This window comes from Apium graveolens, chromosome 9 (assembly GCF_009905375.1).
Source record: "Apium graveolens cultivar Ventura chromosome 9, ASM990537v1, whole genome shotgun sequence".
NCBI lineage: Eukaryota > Viridiplantae > Streptophyta > Magnoliopsida > Apiales > Apiaceae > Apium > Apium graveolens.
In genome coordinates this window covers 223,076,399-223,095,595 of record NC_133655.1, presented here as the reverse complement: position 1 = coordinate 223,095,595, position 19,197 = coordinate 223,076,399, and positions in this window count along the sequence as shown.

The following is a 19,197-nucleotide window of genomic DNA, read 5'->3' as shown; positions in this document are numbered from 1 at the left end:
CTATGCTCGTTTTCTCATGCTTATAGCAGATCATCTTCTCACACCTGAACACAAAGCCCTTTTTGCTAACTCTGCAGTAACCGAACCCCCTCCAGTAAGCAAAAAGATTTACACCCGCCAAGACACAACCTTTAAATTCATGCAAGTTCCAGTACTTGTATCCGCTTTCATGGCCACTTATATTCCTTTACCTATTTTCAATCTTCCCGGTCATGAACAGCAACCTCAACCTCCAGTGGTTCAAGCCACCCAGGCTCCTCCAACATCAGATGCTCTTCCATTACAGGTAGTAATTCCTCACTCTCACTCCATTCCTACTTCTGTTGAAAGACCCCCAATGGTTGATAGGGCTGACCATGAAGTTGTAGAACCACAGCTTCAATCCCAGGTCATAGAGCCAAACACAGAGTCACATTCTATCTCAACCTCTCCCCCACTGTCTAAAATGTTACCCATAAGATTAATAGGAAGTAGTGCATTGTTAAATGTGAGTGAACCCTCAGCTCTGCCTCCTCCAAAGAAAAGAAGAACTTATACTGAGGCATCTGAAAGCCCATCCTTGTCCTCCCAACAGGACATGGACTTTGAAATGGCCGATGAACAGTTACTAGAGACATTCTCTCAACAGGATGAATCTATTGAAATTCGCCATAGGGCCATGGCATCTTGTACTGAGTCAAGCACAATTCCATTACTCACAATGGAACCATACATATCCACAGATGATACTCAGGACACAGAGCGAGGAGTGCACATAGAGTCTGTTACAGTGTCTGCCATAGTTACGGCAGAAGAGCAGTCACATGCTTCTGAGGGAAAATCTGACTCTCAGCCACCCTTAATAGAGTCATTTTCTCCCCTCCCAGATCAAACACCTCTGGCTCCCTCACGGGATTCTCCACTCGCAGATTTATCTGGAGAAAGTGGAGGGCAACTCGGTCAATCTATCCCTGAAGCAATTCAGACATCTATTTCACATGAAATGATAGGTTTGACTGAGGATCGGGACTCGCGAATTCCCATTGCACCACCACTGACCTCTCTTGAAGAGGCTAGGGTGATTTTAACTGCAGGTACAGAAGAACAGCAACAGGAAGACTCCTCACGAGCAATTATATTGAGAGAAACACAAGCACGTGAGGTGAGTGAACCAAACACGAGTGAAATTCAGGTGAGAGCACACACAGACACAGATACTGAAAACCTGTTAGCTCAAATTGCTGCTCTAAAAGAAGAACTTGCTAAAAGCCAAGCTGAGGCTGAAGCATTCAAAGCACAAGTGGTTGAACGGTCTTCTTCTTCCACCTCTGTCAACAATCAGCTGGCACTCATAAGAAATGATATCTCAGATCTCAAGAACACTGTCACACCAAAGCTCAATTCCATTCAGGAAACTCCAACTTTATCATCTGATGACATTTCTAACTTCTGCTCTCTACATACAAGGATGACTTCTCTTGAAGATTTGGTTGAAATGAATTATTCACTGGATTCCTTCAGATTTCTGAAGATAGAGACATGTATGGAACATCTGAATGAAGGGATGAAGCACCTGTACTACATGATCAAAAATTCTCACTGTCCCAATGAAGAACAAAGGACTTACTTTGAAGGGCCGTCTGGTGGAGGCTCAGGCTCGGGAGGTGATGGAGGTCATGGAGGATCTAAGGGAAAGTCCGTAGAGGATCCCTCAACTAAGGGGGAGAAGAAAGGGAGTAGTGGAAAGGGGAAAGAAAAAGATACCTCTGCTGGGGACAAAGGAAAGGCTGATGATGTCTATTACAGTGGAGAACAGGATGACATTGATATTTTTGACATTCCCACTGAACCAGTCTTGGAAGATAAAGATGGTTTATTTGAAGCTGAAGAGGAAAGTGATTTTGGAGAATGGGAAGAGGAAGCTACAGTGGATCCTATCTTTGAGAAAGAGTTTCAGCAGCAGCAGTCAGAGATGAAAAGAAAAGAAGCTGAACTCAAAAAGGTCTCCCAGATCATTGACATGAGGAAAGACATACAAAGAACAGAAACTCTTCAAAAGCAACGTCTTCATGACATTAAGGCTCAAGAAAGGAGAAGAGATGTCAGACTGAAGATTGGTGTAAAATGGGATGAAGCTAGGAGAGTACTTGATATGCCTCAGCTGAGCACTAACAATGATAGACAGTTCCTACATCTTCTTGACAAGCTGGAAATCTCAAATCCTAACAATGACATGTACATGAATGCTATCAAGACTGAAGTCTCAAGGATCACAGCTGCTTTTGATAGATCCCTAAATGAGATGAGCATTTTTGTATATTGTCAGAGTGAAGGATCTTTCAAGGTGTCACTTCATCTGTTTGAGAATCGTTCTTTGTCAGAGATTTGGGTTCTTCTCAACAAGGTAAAAAGAAGCTCAGAATTGAATGAAGTTCTTCGAGAAAGGCTTAAAGAGTTTGCCAGCAGGGCTAGTCCTCAAGTGGTCAACAATCCTCATCAGGTGAGATTCTTTAAGTCTGATTGTCTTTAAATCTGTCAGATAGATGTACAATCTCTTAAAGACTACTCAGCTAAGCATCTAGTCTGGATGGAACATCATTTAAGAACTGCTGGATACTCATCCATATTGAAGACTCAAGCTGCTGATTTGATTCAAGCTTATTGTGAAAAGAATATTAAAAGGTACAATCAGATCAAGAATAAGCTGAAGTCAGTTGGAGTTCAACCAATCAGACCAGCAAGCTTCACTTCAGAAAAGGATCGTGTTCTTGACAAAGAGTTGCTTCAAGATTTAGAAGAAGGTGAAGTCAGAAGAGAAGACAACTGAAGTCAATTAGCTCAAAACTCAATGTAATATGATTAGAGCTTTATGAATCAAGATAGTCTAATGTAGTTATATGTTCAGGCTAGAGGAACATCTATCTTGTATTCACTTGTAAATTTCTTTTGGAATCTGGAATATGTTAAATATAATCCAGAACTTTTCTGCTATTTACTTTGCATTACTGTTTATATCTTTTTCTTATTTGTTAGTTGAGTTATCCTCTAGGTATTTGTTGTTATTGTCTAACAAGCAAATAGGGGGAGATTGAAAGGCATATGGCATAGCCTATTTGTATATTCGAGGATTTAACTCAACTCAAATAAGAATGTTATAAGTAAATAGTGGATCTATTATCAGAAAGATATCACTAAGTAACATCTGTCAAAGGGTTAAGGAACATTATTCATCTACAGACTTGAAGACTTAATTCACTGGAAGAAGCTCAAGAAATTGATCAAGCCTCAGTGATATAAATCAAGAATGTGGATTTAACCAAGTGACAGAGATCTCGTCAGGGTATCAATTAATTACAAGGATTTAATCTGAAGAAAATCCAGAGTATCAAGGTCAAGGCATGAAGAAACGTCACGGAAGTTAGTCACTCATGAACCAGACAGTACATCGAGTGTCAACATTGCAGTGGTGGAATTGATTCATAATTTCAGTGATTTCCAGAAGATATTCAGAAGAATGGGTGCTGCTCAAGATTAGTATTAATTCTCTATTAATTAATTAAGTCATATAATTTAATTAATAAAATAAATTATATCTGCAAAGATTAATTTATTGATTAATTGAATTAATTGTTTAATTAATTCAGAATTAATATTAAGGTTTTTCAGGATTTTAATTGATTTAAAATATGTTATTAATTCTTAAAGACAACTGATTGTATTAGTATGACAATCGGTATGATAATCAATAGTCATACCAAAAGTCATGCTAATTCAAAAGGATTGTCTTATCAGATTTTTTATTACATTAAAATCTATTATTAATTCAGTAAGACAATCTGATTTTGAACTACTATGACAATCGGTATGACAATTGATAGTCATACCGAAAGTCTTGCTAGTTCATTCTGATTGTCTTGCCAGCTCAAAGAGATTGTCATGCCAATACATTCTACTCGACTGATTGGATTAAAAAGAAGCAGCAGAAGACATTCATGCAATATAATTCAACAGAACACACAAGTCAAGAACACAGCAGAAAACAAAGGCACAACATTTTATTTTTCATCTGCTTTATTCAAGATCAAAATTCTAGATTGAAAAGTTAAATCCAATCCACTAGAATTATTTATCTTGTTCTTGTGTATCAATCTAGCGGATTAAAATCCCTAGAACTTAATCTCAAATCACATTTAGCATTTGATCTTTTAATTACAAAAATAGAAAAAGTTCATGTCGAATTTATTTTAGATTTGTAATAATTGATTTGAGATTAATCCCTTGTAACTGATACCGTAGTTGTAACACCTTTCAAGTTTAATAAAAGTTTTATTTAACTTGAATTTTGTTTCATATTTTTATTCCGCATTTTATTCGATTAAACGGTATTGTTTGCATTCAACCCCCCCTTCTACAAACAAATTGGGACCTAACAACTGTTGTTGTGATGTAAATATATTGACGCATTATCTTGAGATAAGTGCATGGTTGTTATTAGCAAATCTTGTGATATATTGGATCATGTTGATATGGTATATATATGCATGTTGTGAAATCTTGATGTTTTATTATCAATTCAAATGCTTATAAACTGCATAATACCTATGTCAGAGATAAGTAGTAGTTGCGTATACCCTTAGTATAGGGGACCCAAAGGTTAACATTTTTCTAAATCGGGAGGCGATGTTCCCGAGTATAATATATAAATATATATATACATATATAGTTTTCAAAACTATTAATCGAATAAGGTTTATTCGATAGTTTTATATTATAAGTGAATATTATTTTTGGAATATTCATATAAGATTCCTATTACGATCAAAGACTAGTTTAAGTATTTGAATAGAGTTTCTACTTATGAAACTTTTTCTATCTTATTTTATTAAATGAATATTAGTCTGAATATTCATTCGAGGACTTATGACTCCGCTTATTTTATTAAATGAATATTAGTTTGAATATTCATTCGAGGACTTATGACTCCGCTTATTTTATTAAATGAATATAAGTTTGAATATTCATTCGAGGACTTATGACTCCGTTTATTTTATTAAATAATATTCTTTATTTTCTTAAAGAATAATGTTTCGATATTTTCCCAGTATTCGGAAAATAATTGATACTATCAAATCATTCTTACTTTAAATATTTCCAGAGATTATTTTCAAACTTTATCAAAACTATTTTTGGAAAGTTAGAGCGGATCTCAAAACTCGTTTTCAAATTTAAGATCTTCCTTTCGAAGGGGTTTTAAATACTCGCTCAAAAATTTGAGGGATCCGGCTCCGTGATGTATTTTTATAGTCGTAACAAGGTTGTTGTTTTGATAAAAGAGTTTTTGATCACTTACCCAACACTCGGGAAGTAAAATTCTTGGAATAAGTTAATCCATTAACAGGCATCGCCTGGGAAATATCGGTGAGTTTTCCTTTCCATCTAGATACGACTTCTTGGTGGAGCCGTATCAACAAGTTTCTACTTAGGGAAAGGGGGGACGAGCTTTACGTTTCGGAGTCATGAATTTCATCTGAACTAGGAGTGGCGTAAGTGGTCGAGTGACTGTTAGGAATATGTGTATTAGTTTGATGATAAGTTCAGCAAAATACTTAAGTAGAAATCTAGTATTTGTAGCCTCAACGGATAAGACCATCTTGGCTATCCGTTGAAGGAGTAGCCTTACTTAGCAATAAGTTTGGTATTGTAGCACATCTCACTCTCTAGTTTCAAGTTGTAATTCTTAGATGTTGTTAGGAGATAATCAGTCATGTTGACTACTAATGGATGTACAAGTAGGAGGGCTAATTGTAAATATTTCATGCCTTGTAATTTTGTATAAGTGAAGAAGTGTCAACGGATATTGAAGACCCTCAACGGATAAGAAACTAAGCTTCAACGGATGTCTCTAACGCTTCAACGGATAAGTGCTTCAACGGATAAAGCTTCAATTGCTAGAGCATCAACGGATAAAGCCATCAACGGATGAAAGCTTCAACGGATGCACTGCTAGAGCATCAACGGATAAAGCCATCAACGGATGAAAGCTTCAACGGATGCTCAGTCTCATAGCAGTTGATAGTGACAGTTAACAAAGCTGACAGAGGCACATGGATTGACAGAGATGTGGTAGCCTATTTCAGGAACAGCAGAAAAAGCAGCCGTTTTCAGTCTGGTTCATAATGGAAAGTCAACAGATAATTCCATATTACACTGGATAAAAATGGAACAGAAACAAGTGGAGAACTATTGTCTTATTGTACTTTATCTTTGTCTTCACTTGTAAATTTGGTGTTATATAAACCAAGTAGTAGCTAGTAATTAGATGTGAATTTTTCCCTGAGCTGTTTAGAAATATCAAGAGAGAAAATCATCTAGTTTGTACTAGGAAGCAGCTGTGATTTAATTTTGAATCACAGATTTTCTGAAATAACACATCTCTGGTGGAACAACAAATCCACCAGAAAAGTTTTTAAGTTCTTTGTGTTCATTACATTTGTGTTTGAATATATATCTGTCTGCATCAGCTCCAAGCAATTCACACACATTTGATCACTCAAACACTTAGTCTTACAAACTACTCAAAACTTGAAAAAGTTTTGAGGTTTACATTCAACCCCCCTTCTGTAAATCTCATTGTTAGTCCACTGGGAATAACAATTGGTATCAGAGCAAGCTCTTAATATACAAAGAGTTTAAAGATCTATTCTGCTAACATCATGAGTAAGAAGGATATTGGTGTAAAGATTCCAATCCTGGAAAGAGATAACTATCATCACTGGAAGGTGAAGATGCATTTACATCTTCTCTCTCAAGATGAAAGCTACATCAACTGCATTGAGAATGGTCCTCACATCCCACACAAGGTGGCCACAGCTGCTACTGCTACAGTTGCTGTTGGACAGTCTATTCCCAAGCCAAAGGCAGAATGGACTGTTGAAGATATTGAAGAGGTCCACAAGGACAAGAAAGCCATGAACATTTTGTTTAATGGCCTGGATCAAGATATGTTTGACAATGTCATCAATAGCCAAACTGCTAAGGAAATTTGGGATACTGTGTAGCTTATCTGTGAAGGCACTGAGCAAGTTAGAGAAAACAAAATGCAGCTTCTCATTCAACAATATGAATATTTCCACTTTGAAGAAGGAGAATCATTGAATGATACATTCAACAGATTTCAGAAACTATTGAATGGATTAAAGCTGTATGGGAGAGTGTACCAAGTCAAGGACTCCAATCTAAAATTTCTAAGGTCTCTACCAAAGGAATGGAAGCCTATGACTGTTTCTCTAAGAAATTCTCAAGATTATAAGGACTTCACACTTGAAAGATTATATAGAATTTTGAAGACTTATGAACTTGAGATGGAGCAAGATGAGCTGTTGGAAAAGGGAAAGAGAAAAGGAGGATCAGTTGCACTTGTAGCTGACAGTGAAAAAGTTGAAGCCAGAAATGAGGAAAAGACAATGCCAAGTCTCAAAATTGGCACAAGCAAATCAGAATCAAGCAAGGGTAAAGAGCAAGTTGCTGAGGATGAAGACAATTCCAGTCAGGATGAATCTGATGATATTGATGAACATCTGGCCTTTCTGTCCAGGAGGTTTGCAAAGATGAAGTTCAGGAAAAACACAAAGTTCACTAAGCCAAACAAAAACATGGTGGACAAATCAAAGTTCAAATGTTACAACTGTGGCATTAGTGGACACTTTGCAAGTGAGTGTAGGAAGCCAAATTCTGAGAAAAAGAAATTTGAGCAAGTTGATTACAAAAGGAAGTATTTTGATTTGCTCAAACAAAAGGAAAGAGTTTTTCTCACTCAAGATGATTGGGCAGCAGATGGGGTAAATGAAGATGATGATGTGGAATATGTCAACCTAGCCCTGATGGCTAATTCTGATGAAAATGAAACTAGTTCATCAAGCAACCAGGTCATTACTACTGATCTCTCTCAGCTTTCTAAATATGAATGCAATGAAGCCATAAATGATATGTCCAATGAATTATATCATTTGCGTGTTTCTCTTAAATCACTAGCTAAAGAAAACACTAGGATCAAAGAAAATAATGTGTTTTTAAGTGATAGGAATGTTGTGTTAGAGAGTCAGGTAATTGAGCTTGAAAAGATTAAACTTAAATGCTTGACTGTCGAGAGTGAACTAGAAGAAGCTGTTAAGAAAGTAGAAATTCTTTCTAAACAGTTAGAAAGTGAGCAAGAGGTAATCAAGGCCTGGAAAACATCTAGGGATGTTGGTGCTCAAATTGCCAAGGTTCAGGGAATTGAATCATTCTGTGAGGATGCCTGGAAGAAAAACAAAAAGAAGTTAGAATTAATTGATGGATTGTCAACGGATGTGGAATCAACGGATGATGAAAGTTATCCGTTGAAGGAAGAAAAGGAGCATCCGTTGAAGGCTCATCAATTAAAACAGGCAAGTTCTTTTAAAAATAAAAAGAATGATTCAACTCTCAAGAACTTTGTCAAAGAAGGAGCTAGCACATCCAGAGATGTCAGTAAGGTGAATATAGGACACATGACTTTAGATCAGTTGAAAGATAGGCTTAAGTTGGTTGAGGATAAGAAGGAAACTAAAAGAAAATCTAAAAGAAATGGGAAGGTAGGGATTAATAAACATAACAATTACACACCTGATAGGTATGCTCCTAGAAAAAGCTGTGTACATTGTAAAAGTGTTAATCACCTATCTGATAATTGCAAATCTGTTAAAAATGCTCCCATGCTTTCAAATCCCTCCATGCCTAACATGTCTATGTCACCTCTGCATGCTATCCCTGTTATGTCTCACCAGAATCCCCATGCACATTTTGCAAACATGCCATACATTAACAATCCTTACTTTACTGCATTTAGTATGCCTCAAATGCCATACAATATGCCTATGTTGAATAACATGTTTGCACAACCTATGCCTTATCAAATTCAATCAAATGTGTTAAATGATTCTGTGACTAACCCTACACTTCAACCAACCACATCTGAGACCAAGGTTGACCCAAAGTTACCTAAGTCAAAAGATGCAGGAGGAATGAAGTCTAGGAAAAAGACTAACAAGGCTGGACCCAAGGAAACTTGGGTACCAAAATCAACTTGATTGATTTTGTTGTGTGCAGGGACAAAGAAGGAATCTATGGTACTTGGACAGTGGTTGTTCAAGACACATGACAGGAGATTTCACCCTGCTCACAGAATTTAAGGAGAGAGCTGGCCCTAGCATAACCTTTGGAGATGACAGCAAAGGATTCACTATGGGATATGGCTTGATTTCAAAAGAAAATGTCATCATTGATGAAGTTGCATTGGTTGATGGTCTCAAACACAATTTATTGAGCATCAGTCAACTATGTGACGGAGGGAATACTGTTTCCTTCAATTCTGAAGCCTGTATTGTCACAAGTAAAAAGGACAATAAAGTGGTTCTAACTGGAGTTAGAAAAGGAAATGTGTACTTAGCTGATTTCAACTCTACAGATGCAGAATCCATTACTTGTCTTCTCAGCAAAGCAAGTCCAGTTTATAGTTGGCTATGGCACAAGAAGCTGTCCCATTTGAATTTCAAGACAATGAATGATCTAGTCAAAAAGGACTTAGTTAGAGGAATGCCTCTAGTGGAATTCACAAGGGATGGACTGTGTGATGCTTGTCAGAAAGGAAAGCAAAAGAAAGTATCATTCAGTAAGAAGCTTGAATCTGCAATTGATGAACCACTGCAACTTCTACACATGGATCTTTTTGGACCAGTCAATGTATTGTCAATTTCAAGGAAAAGATACTGCCTAGTGATTGTAGATGATTTCTCAAAGTTTTCATGGGTTTATTTTCTTGGATCAAAGGATGAAGCTAGTGAAATCATCATCAATCATATCAAGCAAGTCAACAATCATCCTGATTTCAAAGTAAGGAATATTAGGAGTGACAATGGAACTGAGTTCAAGAATTCAACCATGAAGATGTTCTGTGGAGTAAATGGGATCATGCATGAGTTCTCAGCTCCAAGAACTCCACAACAAAATGTTGTGGTGGAAAGGAAGAACAGATCACTAATTGAAGCTGCAAGGACAATGCTTGAGGAGTCAAAGCTCCCAACTTATTTTTGGGCTGAGGCTGTTAACTGTGCATGTTACACTCAGAATATTTCTCTAATCAATCAAGCAAAATGCATGACTCCCTATCAATTATTCAAGAGAAGAAAACCAACTTTAAACTTTCTACATGTCTTTGGTTGCAAATGTTACATCTTAAGGAATCAATCTGATCACAAAGGAAAGTTTGATGCAAAGGCTGATGAAGGAATATTTGTTAATTTTTCTGCTGGAAAATCATATAGGGTCTACAATCTAAGAACCAACATTGTCATGGAATCTGTACATGTTGTGTTTGATGATAAAAAGATTGATGGACTAACAGATGAGGGACATCATGAAGGACTCAAATTTGACAATATTGAGATATATTGTGATGATAGTGAAGATGAGAATGATGAAGAAGGCATCTCAAGAAGAAACCAGAGTCTGCCTTTGGATAATGCACAGAATGCTGTATCCGTTGAAAGTCAAAATTCAGCTTCCGTTGAAAGAAGCAATGCAGCATCCGTTGAAAGACAAAGTGCATCATCCGTTGAAGTTCATAACGAAGCATCCGTTGATCACAGTCTATCAACGGATAATCACTTCACCTCATCAGTTGATAGAACTCCCAATTCCTTTCAAAGGACCAGCAACTCAGGGAGAGTTTCAACAAATCAACATTCTATCTCACATCATGACAATACTGAGGCAACCTCATCAAGGGCTAATCTACCACCTCAAAGGAAATGGACCAAGAATCACCCTTTTGAACTGATCATTGGTGATGCTACATCTAAAGTACAAACTAGAAGGGCTACTCAAGATGAATGTTTGTATAGTAGCTTTCTATCACAGGAGGAATCTAAGCGAGTGGAAGAAGCTCTTTTGGATCCAGATTGGATTTTAGCTATGCAAGAGGAGCTAAACCAATTTGAGAGGAACAAAGTATGGAAGCTGGTACCCAAGCCAAAGAACAAGAGTTCTATTGACACAAGATGGGTATTCAGAAACAAGATAGATGAAAATGGCATTGTCATAAGGAATAAAGCCAGATTGGTTGCCAAAGGCTATTCTCAACAAGAGGGAATAGATTTTGATGAAACATTTGCTCTAGTTGTAAGACTTGAAGCCATCAGAATCTTTCTAGCCTATGCAGCTAATGCCAATTTCAAAGTCTATCAGATGGATGTCAAGAGTGCATTTCTAAATGGGGAATTGGAGGAAGAAGTTTATGTAAGACAACCTCCAGGTTTTGAAGATCCAAATTTTCCAGATAATGTGTATTATTTGTTGAAAGGACTCTATGGACTAAAGCAAGCACCTAGAGCCTGGTATGAGACTTTATCAAAGTTCCTTCTAGATAATCACTTCACAAGAGGTACTGTTGACAAAACTCTCTTCTTTAGAAATGTTAATGGCTCTAAGATACTTGTACAAATTTATGTAGATGATATTATATTTGGATCTATAGATGATAAACTTTGTAAAAAGTTTGCTAAATTAATGCAAAGTAAATATGAAATGAGCATGATGGGAGAGCTAACTTACTTTCTTGGTTTACAAGTTAAACAAGTTAGTGGTGGAATTTTCATTAGTCAAACTAAATATATTTATGATCTTTTAAAGAAGTTTGACTTAATGGATTGTTCACCTGCAAAAACTCCCATGGCCACTGCCACCAAGCTTGAATTAAACAAGGCTGAAAAGTCTGTGGATATTATAAGTTATAGAGGCATGGTTGGCTCACTTTTATATTTAACTGCCAGTAGACCTGATATTATGTTTTCTACATGTCTCTGTGCTAGATTTCAAGCTGACCCTAAAGAATCTCACTTAGTGGCTATTAAAAGAATTTTCAGATATCTCAAAGGGACTCCAAATCTAGGAATTTGGTACCCTAGAGAGTCTGGTTTTGATCTAATTGGCTACTCAGATGCAGATTATGCAGGTTGCAAATTAGACAGGAAAAGCACAACAGGCACCTGTCAATTTCTAGGAAACAAGCTTGTATCATGGTTCAGCAAGAAGCAAAATTCTGTTTCCACATCAACAGCTGAAGCTGAATACATTGCAGCTGGTAGTTGCTGTGCACAAATACTGTGGATGAGGAATCAGTTATTTGACTATGGTATAACTGTTGACAAAATTCCAATATTTTGTGACAACACAAGTGCCATTGCCATTACTGAAAATCCAGTGCAGCACTCAAGAACCAAGTACATTGATATCAAGTACCACTTCATTAGGGAACATGTGATGAAAGGTACAGTGGAACTTCATTTTGTTCCAAGTGAAAAGCAGATTGTAGACATATTTACCAAGCCACTTGATGAATCAACATTCACAAGATTAGTAAGTGAGTTAGGTATGCTTAACTATTCATAATCTATGTCATCTATGTAATATGTCTTGTAGCCTAAAATGAATTTGCTGCAAGAACAAAGTTGGCTTTAATCAAGACTTATCCTATCAACGGATATTCCCTATCCATTGAAAGCCAAAATTGTTCTATCAACGGATATTCATTATCCGTTGAAAGACAAATACATTTCTGGTAATTTTATCCTTCAATGGATAAAATAGTGTTGTTCATCAATGGATAACTATTTACCTTATCCGTTGATGTGTCACGTTAGTGAGTCACAGCCGTTGATTCTTTTACTCAACCATTGATACAGATATACAGTGTTGTATGTATTTGTATTTACGGTAGTTTTCAGAATTTCTACAGTTTCATTTATTCCTGAACGGCTTTCACTTACTTAAAAGTATCATTTAATTATTTTAATTTTTGTTTTAATTCAAGAAAGTATAAAAGCCCAATTGAATTCTTATTTTCACTTTACGCTTTCTTGCAATTATCATTCTCTTTCTATCTCAATTCTCAAGTTCTTCTCTGCAACTTCTACTCATAACAATGGCACCAGTAGTCAAAATTATGTCTCAAACAGGATTTGTTTATGAAAAGAATAATTTCATAGTCTTGGTTGAAAAGAAGGAAGCCCATTCTGATTATCACAAGATGATGGACTTCATCAAGAACTGCAAACTGAGCTATGCAATGCTGGAAGCCCCAACCATCTACTGTGAAGTGATTGAGGAGATTTGGACAACTGCATAGTTCAACTCCACGGATATGACTATTGCCTTCTCTCTCAAAGGTAATGACTATTGCATTAATTGTGATGATTTACAATCTTGCTTTAAGTTGCCTGAGAATAATGCCATGACACCACACACTGATAAAGATGTCTCTGCTATGCTAGATTCCATAGGCTATGCTTTTGATTCTGCTAGTTTAGGTAGTATTAGAAGGAAAGGCCTTAGGAAAGAATGGAGTTTTCTTAGAGATGCCTTTATTAAGGTTTTCTCTGGGAAGATTAGCAATTTTGATGCTATCACTTCATCTCTTGTTAATATGCTCTATATGCTAGTTTCTGATAGGTACTTTAATTTTAGCAACTGTGTTATGCTAGAATTAGGTTCCAGATTAGGTAACAAAGCTAATAGACCACATAACATCTACTTTGCTAGATTCTTTATGTTATTGGCTAACCATGTTGCTGAAGGTTTGGTTATATCCAATGAGAATAATAAACTCAAATGCTGGGCACAAGAGAAAAGGGTCCTTGCAGACCTTTTGAGAATGAACCTCAACAGCCAGGTGCCATTGGTATACTTGCCAATCATGAATGCACCACAGGTAAGTGAGGTAAATGTTTCTATAACTCCTACTATTTCCAACCCCAATGTTTCTTTGCCTTCTAGTGTGGCTATGGAACCTGTGTCATTGTCCAAACAGGCTCCTACCAAAGCCACCAAATCTAAAATCTCCAAAGTCAAGTCAAAGAAACCTACCTCTGTTGTTTCTCAAAAGACAACAGTTGTAACAACTACCATAAACCCTGAAGGGAGTGAACAGGGTGTGAGTGGTGAGGGGAGGGGTGAACATCAAAAAGCCCCCCAGGATAAGGTGGGAGAGGTGAGTGGTACCCAATCCAGCCAAGCTACAGTCTCTCAAAAGACTGTAGTGGTTCAAAAGGAGTCCAGCATATCCCTAGTTGCATCCTCCCAAAAGGATGTAACTATTGAAAATAATCCCCATCCAGGGACACAGAACAAAAGAGGGAGGGACACTGAAGCTACACATTCACCAATTCAAGCCTTTTCAAGGAAGAAGAAGGCCAAAACCCTAGTTTCCACACAAGGGACACACACAGCACAGATACACCCACCAGTATCTGTGCCTTCTCAAATTCAGCTTGATGTGATTCCAGCAAATGTGGAATCACAACCCCATTCTCTCAATATAGACACACACCATTCCTCAAACTCTCCTACACCCTCTCTGGATATGGATATGATATTCACATCAATTCCTGATTCTCCCTCATTAAAACTCAGGGAGGAGCCCCACTCAAAACCTGGTGATCATCATCTTTTAGATGATTTGTTGGATCATCAGCCAATTCTTTCAGATGTAGTTGCAGAATCTGTGTCACCTCACTTAAAATCAATCCACACAGATTCAACAATTATATCACTTTCTATCTCTACATCATTTCCTTCTTCAACGGATATCTCTCATCCGTTGACAAGTGGTTGTTCTTCAACGGATAAGCTTAACAGCAGTTATCCGTTGATACCATCAGTTTCCACTTCAACGGATACTCCCTATCCGTTGATGGCCTCTACACACTTAACAGAAACAACTCCAACTGTAGAGGACATGGCAACTGTACAATCACTTTTAGGCTTGAGGGAAGGGAGTGATTTTTTGAGTGAGAGGCTGGGTTGCTCCCAGGCAAAAGGAGAGGTTGAGAGTCACCAAATGCATGCCATTTCTTCCAGCATGGCAAAAGTAAGTGAGAGGAGTGCCACCTTAGAAGGTGAAGGTGAGGGTGTGAGGGTGTGTGTGAGCCAGGGGGAGCCCCTGATGCAAGAAAAGAGAGAAATTGAGAGAAAGGCAGGTACAGAAGCTATAAGGGTGGATCCAGCCATTGCTAGTGAGTTAATGAAAGTGGATGATGCAGATAAGGGAAGACAATTTCAGCAACACTACAAAGCTGTCATTGATAACATTTCCTTGGATGCTGACACTTTTACTCACCCTGTTTCAGCCTATCAACTATTGGCTGCACAGGGCAATGTGGAGGCAGAACAGACACTACACATTGTACACACTTCAGAATCTCTTCTCAGAGACAAAGCTGCTATCAATAGGCTGCCTTCTCAAGCTGGTGAGCCATCTGAAGAATTTGGAGTAAATTCTAATGATGATGACTCTAATTCCTTGAATGAGAGCATGAACTTAGGGGGAGTAGCAGGCCCAAGTTCTGTTCCTACTCTTCCTGCATGGGCATAGGCAAAACCATCAACACCAGGAGAGTTTGGTGTCACTTTGGTTAAACAAGTCATGACAATTCAGCAGGCCATTCAGGAGACTCAGGATGCTGGTACCAAGGCAATTCTTCAAGCTCATCTGGAATCACTGCATCTCTTGCAGTTGCAGCATTACCAGCAAAATCTAAGTGTGGATGAGCTCAAGCTGGACATTGCTGATCTGAAATCTTACAATGCTGAGAAATTGGATTCAGTTATACCCTATGGTACTATGCAAGATTTGTTGGGGAGACTAAGGAAGGCCTCTGATGCTGACAAGAGGCTGGCCAGATTGGAAGATAGGGTTCAAATCATTGAAGACTCTATGGTCACCATTCTTCAAAATCAACAAACTCAAACAAATCTACTCATGCAGCTGGCACAAGCACAAAGCTTGACCCCTATCCTTGATGATAACAAAAAGGGGGAGAATAAAGGGGAAGGGGAAGGAGAGCCATCTACAACAGTTCAGATTTCTCAAGTGCTAGTTCCTGTCATCACAACTTCTCCACCAATTCAAGTCAATGGAAAGCTAGATGGAATTGATCTAATCCAGATAGCAGCAGCTGAATTGCAAGTCAAAGAGCAAAGGAAGAAGATTGATGAAAAGATGCAACTAATATTTGGTTCTACAACTTCTCAATCACAATCTGTGAAGCATAGCACAAAAGTAGAATCAATTATTATGGAACTCAAGCCAGTAGGGAGGCATAAGGATGGAGAAACTTCTTCCAAAGATCTGCAACCTATGGTTCTCAAGCCCAACAACAGATCCAATAAGGACTACAAAGAATCCTCTAAAAGAGGTGGATTTTCCTCTTCCAAAAGCAGATGAGGACAAGCTTTTAGGAAGAAGTATTGCATATCTCAAAGAGACCATGGATGAGGCTGTAAGGAGAAACATGGCTATTATTTTCAGAGAGGGAAAGAGCATATGTGTGATGCAAGGGCATCCCAAATTCTCAATAGCCAAGAAGGAAGAAACCAAAAGGTTGAAGGAAGAAGCCAAACAGCTAAAGGCTGACAAAAGAGCACAAGCAAAGCTTGAAAAACAGCTAGAGTCAAGTCAGGCTGAAGATCAGAAAGAAATTGAAGACAAAGGTGAAGATGAAGCTATGGGGGACATGGTTGGTACTGAGATGGAGGAAAGAAGTAAGGAAGAATGGCAGAAAGGGAAAAGAAAGAAGGTCAATGCAAAGAGAAAGAAGGTAGATAAGACTGAAGAAACCCAATCCAAACCACTACCCTCTATTCCTGAACCCATTATACCTGACCCCTTCATGAATATTCATGGTGAAACAATCATTCCCAATGAGGAACCAATTGATTGGGACACCATCAAATTGCCCACCTTCCTAACCTCTTCCCCACCATCAAAGAAGCAGAAAAGAAGAATCAAATCAACACCCTCTAAAGCCTCAATCAAATTCACACAGAAGCCTAAGTCCAAACCTCAAACCTCTAAAGATGATTATGTTCACATCTGTGACATAAAAGAATTTTCAGACATTGAACTCTATCTGGATGAGCTGGAGGATGTAAGGGGAATAGCTGCCTACAGACAGCTACCAGAAAGACTAGTGTTCAAATACAAAGGAGCTGGGGAAAGAACATGGCCTCTTCACAGAATTCTGAATGAAGCCTACACTACCTTGATTAGAGTCTACTCAGCCATACATAAGGATTCTGGCTTTACCAGGACTGCCAGGACTGAGATTCTCAACAAGATTGCCAACATAAGGAAAACTTGGAGGGAGCCCAATGCTTTGCCTAGAACTTTACTCATTCCAGAGAGAGGTATTACAATTCACAAATCACCTCATTGGTTGATGGAGTTCAGAGACAACAAAGGAGTCAGAAGATTTTTCAGAATTGAAGATCAGCTAAAGATTGCCAGTAATGAAACTCTCAAGGATATGCAATCTAATTTAGATATCAATGAAGAAGATGAAGCTGAATTCTACAGACAACTTCAACTTCAAATAGAGGAGAATGACAGGAGGCTAGGAAAGAAAACCAGGGATCAAAGGAAAAGAAAGTAATTTGCTCAGGCTAAAGGAGCACCCTTGGAAACAATGTATTTCTTCAATTTCATCTCAGCATATACACTTTTGCAGCACTTTTGAATTTCTGCTTTGTTACAGTTTATATATTTGTTAAGTGTTTTGTTATCATCAAGCTAAACCCAAATTTATGCCTACAGTTCTAGTAGACATAAATAGGGGGAGATTGTTAGGAATATGTGTATTAGTTTGATGATAAGTTCAGCAAAACACTTAAGTAGAAATCTAGTGTTTGTAGCCTCAACGGATAAGACCATCTTGGCTATCCGTTGAAGGAGTAGCCTTACTTAGCAATAAGTTTGGTATTGTAGCACATCTCACTCTCTGGTTTCAAGCTGTAATTTTTAGATGTTGTTAGGAGATAATCAGTCATGTTGACTACTAATGGATGTACAAGTAGGAGGGCTAATTGTAAATATTTCATGCCTTGTAATTTTGTATAAGTGAAGAAGTGTCAACGGATATTGAAGACCCTCAACGGATAAGAAACTAAGCTTCAACGGATGTCTCTAACGCTTCAACAGATAAGTGCTTCAACGGATAAAGCTTCAACTGCTAGAGCATCAACGGATAAAGCCATCAACGGATGAAAGCTTCAACGGATGCACTGCTAGAGCATCAACGAATAAAGCCATCAACGGATGAAAGCTTCAACGGATGCTCAGTCTCATAGCAGTTGATAGTGACAGTTAACAAAGCTGACAGAGGCACATGGATTGACAGAGATGTGGTAGCCTATTTCAGGAACAGCAGAAAAAGCAGCCGTTTTCAGTCTGGTTCATAATGGAAAGTCAACAGATAATTCCATATTATACTGGATAAAAATGGAACAGAAACAAGTGGAGAACTATTGTCTTATTGTACTTTATCTTTGTCTTCACTTGTAAACTTGGTGTTATATAAACCAAGTAGTAGCTAGTAATTAGATGTGAATTTTTCCCTGAGCTGTTTAGAAATATCAAGAGAGAAAATCATCTAGTTTGTACTAGGAAGCAGCTGTGATTTAATTTTGAATCACAGATTTTCTGAAATAACACATCTCTGGTGGAACAACAAATCCACCAGAAAAGTTTTTAAGTTCTTTGTGTTCATTACATTTGTGTTTGAATATATATCTGTCTGAATCAGCTCCAAGCAATTCACACACATTTGATCACTCAAACACTTAGTCTTACAAACTGCTCAAAACTTGAAAAAGTTTTGAGATTTACATTCAACCCCCCTTCTGTAAATCTCATTGTTAGTCCACTGGGAATAACAGTGACGCTGACCCAGCCTTATTGTATTGGCCCAAATGGCCCGGAAGTTCCGCTAAGACGGTCCATTCCTTAGGAGTCCAGCGTTCGGTCGACAAGTAAATCCGACTGTTCTCCTCTACATGTAAAAAATGGTGGGGTTGCACTACTACGACTGATCATCGTGAGTGGTCTTCCTGGCGTGGCAAACTCCCGTAATGAGTTCATCATCCAGTTGGATATTTCTGCAACACTACCCAGAGCACTTCGATAGAAAGGCTACGGCTGGGCGATTGTTGAGTGTTGGCAGGTCGAGTTTTCAAAATGATGTTTTCATCAAATGAAGTATCTCGTAACTTCATTTCATTTTGATGATATTTCAAAGATTGATTCTATACAAGTTTTATCTTGTAGCTTCATCTATGGGATGAACTATTTATACCTTGAACGGTGGTAGT